Source organism: Lepidochelys kempii, chromosome 1, assembly GCF_965140265.1.
Source record: "Lepidochelys kempii isolate rLepKem1 chromosome 1, rLepKem1.hap2, whole genome shotgun sequence".
NCBI lineage: Eukaryota > Metazoa > Chordata > Testudines > Cheloniidae > Lepidochelys > Lepidochelys kempii.
The window spans coordinates 1,067,478-1,074,310 of NC_133256.1; the positions used below are offsets into that span (position 1 = coordinate 1,067,478).

The window sequence follows — 6,833 nt, forward strand, 5'->3', positions numbered from 1 at the left end:
GCAGCCTGACACTGGGGCCATGCTGGAAAGTCTGACTGAGCCTGAAACATTAATTTTCAATTCCACCAGGGAGAGACTGGGAGGAAACGAACAGAGAGGGCAAGAACAAATCCAATGGAAACACTAATCCAGTCTCCATCCTGTCTACAGGGCGCCCCTTTTCCCATGGCACCTTTGGGGGGAAGACGAGGCCACTATCCCCAGGAACATTTGATTAGATTAGTTGCTTTTACTAAGTCCGTTCCCCAGAAGTAACCCCAGTGACTGTGATTTGTTGGCAGGTATCTGAGTGGGAACAGAAGTGGACACCTGCAGTTGATGCTTCCCAGGAATGGGGAGTTCACAAACTCCAGTAAGTTCTGAAAACCTCAGATTCACCATGAGGGGATCGTGCAGACTCAGGCTCTGCTCATCCAGCCTTTCCACTGCATCCTCAAAATGAACAGTCTCTGCCAGAGCAGGAGTCTATTTCCCTTTTGGTGTGACACACAGACCATGGTTATGGCAGGAAAGTCAGGATTCCTGGGTTCTGCCTGTCATCCTGCCACTCAATCTCTGTGTGACCTCGACCAAGTCATGTCTCTCCATGCCTCAGTTTACCTATCTGTATAATGGGGATATGTTCAAAGTGACTTTCCTTTGCTAGGGGTTTTCAAGATTCTTCAATGAAAGGTGCTGCACAATAGGATGATAGTTACTGATGAGAACTACTGATCTCTGATCCTTTAGCGACCACCGCGTGTGTCTTCAGAAAGTGCTTGTGTCTCCCCTCAGGCATCTTTCTCCAGATCTGTCTGTTTACTATCGATCCAGCCATCCTGGGCACTTGCAGGGTATAAGACCCTATGGGGTAGGGCTAGGGCTCCTCAGTGAAATTCATTGGAACAATCAGAAAAAAAAATAACTCGGGGAAGACATATTTTCTCCTAGTTTCCTGAGAAAAGTCAGCTGGACGGTTATTCTGAAAACTTTAAAAAAACAATTCTGCTGGAAGCACACATGCAGCTTGGGAAATATCAGTCCAAATGCCTAAAATTTGGCAAACTTATAAGCAACTGAAAATAAGGTCTTCTTATTGAAAGGGTTAGACAGTCTTAACTAAAAGTCATGCCACCAGCACCACGTACAATGTCCAAACTGTTTGTGTATCTCATTAAGCTGAGCTCTTCGCTCTAATAATGTCAGTGGCAATAAGTTCCACAGGTCAAATATGCATTATGTTAACAAGTTTCTTTTATCATGTGTTATATGTTCAGACTTGAAATGTAACCGAATAGAGTTGGAACACATTCCCTCTTCTCCTGCCCCCTGTGGTAAGACAGAACAACTTTCTTCCAGCTCTTTATGGCAGCCTTTTGAAGTATCTGAAGACTGCTATCATGTCCCCACTTAATCTCCTCTTTTCCAAACTAAACATAACCAGTTCTCTCTGTCGTTGATCATATGGCTTGTATTCCAGCACTTTGTCATCTTTGTCACGAGAAGGTAGATGGAAGAGTTTTTACGCCCACCTAGCGATCACCTCTTGGGAAAGTGGGTTACCTATGCTGATGGAAGAAACCCTGCCTTCGGTGTCAGTCGTGTCTACACAAAAGTCATGTCATGTCAGGTCATGGACATAAGTCAGCAGTGTGCCCTTGTTGCCAAGAAGGCTAAAGGCATATTGAGCTGCATTAGTAGAAGCAGGGGAGGGATAGAAGGGGGGAGGGATAGTTCAGTGGTTTGAGCACTGGCCTGCTAAACCCAGGCTTGTGAGTTCAATCCTGGAGGGGGCCATTTAGGGATCTGGGGCAAACAGTGGGGACTGGTCCTGCTTTGAGCAGGGGGTTGGACTAGATGACCTCCTGAGGTCCCTTCCAACTCTGATATTCTATGATTCTATGAAGCATTGCCAGTAGATCGAAGCAAGTGATTATTCCCCTCTATTCAGCCCTGGTGAGGCCACATCTGGAGTATTGCATCCAGTTTTGGACCCTGCACTACAGAAGGGATGTGAACAAATTGGAGACAGTCCATCGGAAGGCAACAAAAATGATTAGAGGGTTGGGGCACATGATTTACAAGGAGAAGCTGAAGGAACTGGGGTTATTTGGTCTGTAGAAGAGAAGAGTGAGGGAAGGATTTGATAGCAGCCTTCAACTACCTGAAGGGGGGTTCCAAACAGGATGGCGCTAGGCTGTTCTGAATGGTGGCAGATGACAGAACAAGAAGCAATGATGTCAAGTTGCTGTGGGGGAGGTCTAGGTTGGATATTAGGAAAAACTATTTCACTGGGAGGGTGTTCAAGTACTGGGATGGGTTACCTAGGGTAGTGGTGGAATCTCTAGCATTAGAGGTTTATAAGGCACAGCTCGAGAAAGTCCCGGCTGGGATGATTTAGGTAGAGTTGGTCCTGCTTCGAGCACTAGTTGGACAAGATGATACCATTTGATAGATATATTGCTGTGACACTATGTACCCCAAAACAACATATTGGCACCTCCATATTAACCACTGTTATGTAATTGCAACAATTCATGTACAAAATATGTCCTATGAGGTGTCAATGGAAAAGTTATGGTTTGCTGAATATGACCATCATATTTGTATGCATGTCTCATTTTGGGATTTGAAATGACCTATGTACCTACATTTCAAATGTGTTTGTTCCTGTGGTCATTCCCAAAATGTAGTTTATATTCAGTAGAGCCAGCACACTGTGAATGGACTATTCAAATTCATGCCCCATTAATGAGCACAATGGGCCATGGACCAGAATATGACTCACTTCTATGACTCACTGAAGCATGCAAGAGCACGTAACCAACTCAGATGATTCTGGACTCAATCTTGTGCCTGTACGTTTCCACTAACTGCTGTGGGCTTTATTTTGAAAAACGAGATTCCATCCACCTGGCAGAAGCTATAAAAGGGAAAGTGACGTCACCACTTGGTCTCACTCCCTGTCCCCCACAACTGAACACCTGAAAGCATGGCTAGAGGGAAAAGACTGTGACCGGGCAGGTGGTCCCAGGCTGGAAAGAAGAAATCCCGGCCCATGTATGGAGGATTGGGGAACTGTTTCTACCATCAGGGTGAGACACTCATTGATTCAAATCCTGTCTAGTTTATAGAACTCAGTTTGCAATTTTGCTTTATTTCTTAGGTAATCTTCTTTGAAACACTTATTACTTGTAGTTAATAAATCTGTTTTATTTTTTTAACCTAAACCAGTGTGTTGTTTGAAGTATAAAGGGAAATCTGCTCAGGATCAGGGGCTGGTGATTTGTCCTCTCCACAATGAGGAAGGGGCAGATGAGTAATAAACTTACCATTCAGGCTTATGAGCAGGACAAGACAGTCAGCTCTGTGTCCTAGGCTGGTGAACTGGGGGTACTTGACTGGAGCTTTGCTACAGTGGGTTCACGGGTTGCTGGTGAAAGCATTCATGTAACTCAACTGGGTGTGTCCCTGCCTGTGAACGTTTTTGTAAGTGCAGGACCTGTAGGTGACTGAAGCTTCTCATAGCCTGAGAGGGGAGGGGGCCCAGACTGATATGCTAGAGGGATCAGCAGTGCAGATTGCATCCTGAGGAAGTCCATCACAGTGGCATTACAAGCAGTGTGAAATGCACACCTTGTTGTTCTGAGTTAAATTTGAACTTCATACACTTGTGCAGAGTTGTTAAGCGTGGTGGCTGGAGATCAAATAGGTCACCATTGTTTTTATTTTCTGTTTCCTTATTTCAGAAAGGGAAGTAGGGACAGAAAAAGCAACAAAATGAGAGAAAGCAGCAAACAATTTCAAAACTGGAGCTATTCAAATTGCAGGCAGCAGAAAAAGAAAAAGCACATAGGTGAATTTTTAAGCTAAAGAAGACAGAGACTGCCAGAGAGGAGGCTGAAAAGAGTAGGTCTAGGGAACCAAAATAACAAGAAATTAAGGAGAAAGAGGGAGCACAGAAACACCTGTTGGACTTCCTGGACAAGCAGAACCAGAACCCTCCACAAATTTCCACCTCTCCAAAAATCCACAAATTGGAACAGTTGTGTCCTGCATACAATGAGGCCATTGATATTGCTGAATAATTCACTATCTTTGAGAGGCTATGTGTGATTCCTGATGACCAGAAGATGAACACTTTAGTTGCAAAGTTAACTGGTAAAGTTCTGTATACACTCAATAAAATGCCAATTGAGAATGCTTTAGAGTATTGTAAATTCAAAGAAATTATTTTGGAACAATTTCAGATTACCCCTGAAACATAAGGAGTGAAATCTGGGTATCTTAAGAGGGGTGCTGATATGAGTACTGTGGAATATGGTAAAAAAAGAGAAAGATTTAATGGGAAAGCGGGTAAGGGGTAAAGATGTTACAAGCTTTGAAGGAATGTTTGACGTTTTTTCCTAATATCCAAACTAGAATTCTCCCACTGCCACAAGTGATTCCCACAAGTGATTCCCACAAGTGATTCTGGGAAGGGGCCCACAAGTGATTCCCACAAGTGATTCAGGGAAGGGGGCCCAGCACCATATCACCAGCCAGCTCTACACAGAGCTCAGCCTGAGACCCCAATCACGAGGAGAAAACTTTTAGGTCCCTTTATGAGGAAAGAGCCGGAGCAGCCTTTCCCGGATCTGTTTGGTCCTCACACCATAGATGATAGGGTGTAACAAGGGGGGCACCAAAAGGTACACATTGTCCATGAGAATGAGGAAATGCAAGGGCACATTGTGGCCAAACCGATGTGTGATGGAAGAGAAGAAATCTGGAATGTAAAAAACCAAGATGGCACAAAGGTGGGAGCCGCAGGTCCCAAAAGTCTTGAGTCGGGCATCCTTTGTGGGGAGGCTGAAGATGGCCCTGAGGATCTGGATATATGACACGGTGATAAAAAAAAACATCCAGACAGATCACAGAGAATAGAATAAAGAGGCCATAATAACTACTGAGGCGGGTGTCGGCACAGGCCAAATTCACCACAGCTATGTGCTCACAGTATGAGTGGGGGATGATGTTGGTTCTACAGTATGGCCAACACCTTGCCAGGAAGGGATAGGGGAATGCAAGTATGCTACTGCGCAGCACCATGGCCAGGCCAATCTTGGCCACAACAGAATTTGTGAGGATGGTAGAATGTCTCAGGGGATGGCAGATGGCCACGTAGCGATCCAAAGCCATGGCCACTAAGATCCCAGACTCCATTGCTGAGAAACAGTGAATGAAGTACATCTGGGTGAGGCAGGCACTGAAATCTATCTCAGTGGAATTGAACCAGAAGATGTTCAACATTTTTGGCATGGTGGACGTAGACAGGACCAGGTCGGTAACAGACAGCATGCAGAGGAAATAATAGATGGGCCCATGGAGGCTCGGCTCTATCTTCACGATGAACAAGATGCTGACGTTTCCCAAGATGGCTATGGTGTATATGGTGCAGAAGGGGATGGAGATCCAGACATGAGCAGCCTCCAGGCCAGGAATGCCCATCAAGATGAAGGTGGAGGGATTTGTGAAGTCAGTTGTGTTGGAATCTGACATGGAGTAGGGGAGAAGGTGTCCAACTCTGAGGCAGAATGGTGTCTCCCACATACACTGTAGTTTCCCGTCACTTCTTGTATGTCCCCAGGGTGCAGGGTGATGGTCGCTTTACAAATGCGTAGATGGAGAGACAATGTTAATATGAGACACTACATACACTAGCGGAGACTGTTCTTGTGAGTGAAGTAGATTGGTTGCTCTTCATACACAGAGAAATGACATTCTTATTATTTAAATAAATGAATTTTGAACAACTGACCCTTCTTATGCCAATTCAATATATGATGATGCTCCATGCATCAATAATTCTTACATGTCTTAGTGGGGGAAACCTTAAGAGGCATCAACAGGAAACACGAGTGTGAATATTGGTTATCAATCATTGTTCCTTAACACAATGAAAGCCAGGCTAGAGAATCCATGTAGGGAGTTCCCATTTGTCATCTGGTTGCTTAAAATATAAGAGTAGAGAAAACCCCAAACCTTGGAAACATCCCAACTAGAAAACACCTCAGAGAAAGGGCCTGGGCATCACTGATAACAGCTCCGGAGAAACACCCGCTCCTTCACAGCAGTGGCCAAAATAAAAACAATATCTGGATGCCTTCAGAATGCAATGGAAACTAATCTGCTTTGGATATGTGCTCAGTTTTGGTTACCTGGCCTCTATAAATGATCTAGCAAATAAAAAGGGGATTCCAAGACAGGCTCTGAGAATGGGGAGGCTGCCATATGTGGACAGACTGAAAAGTCTGAGGCTGTTTAGAGAAGAGACAAACAAGGGGAACATATAATAGAGGACAGCAAAATAAAGAACGGAACTGATTACATTCAAATGGAGAAACAGAGAAGAACACCAAACCAGTACTTTCTATAGACACTTAGTGCTTTTAAAGTGCTAATTCCCCAAAGCTGAGGAAAACTCTCATCAAAACTGATTGGAAGGAAATAATTAGACAAAAAATGTGAATGCAAATTGAGAGTGTTTTTAAAAAGAGATCATGAGATAGCAAGAAAGGCATGATTGCTCCGTCAAGATGCTGAAAACCTTTGGCTAAAAAGCAGGTCCAGTTGCAAAGTGAAGGCAGTAATTAGGGTGGGGAAGATATATGTATATCAATGGGAAAAAGGGAAAATAGCCAGCAACTCATAACAGAAGTTATGAAAACTGATAAGGGACACTGAAGACATCAGGGGAAAATCCAAAGTTGGCAGGCTGAGGATTACAAAAAAGGAGGTTATTAAGTATATTAAGAACAAAAGGAATCCTAGAAAAGTTTTAAGGAAATTCCTCTGTTACATGTAAAGTATTA

General features: G+C 44.0%; 1 pseudogene; it reads right to left on the reverse strand.

The window, feature by feature from the left end:
• Positions 1–4,571: 4,571 nt before the first annotated feature.
• Positions 4,572–5,571, reverse strand: LOC140913382 (olfactory receptor 52E4-like; annotated as a pseudogene).
• Between the last annotated feature and the right edge of the window lie 1,262 nt (positions 5,572–6,833).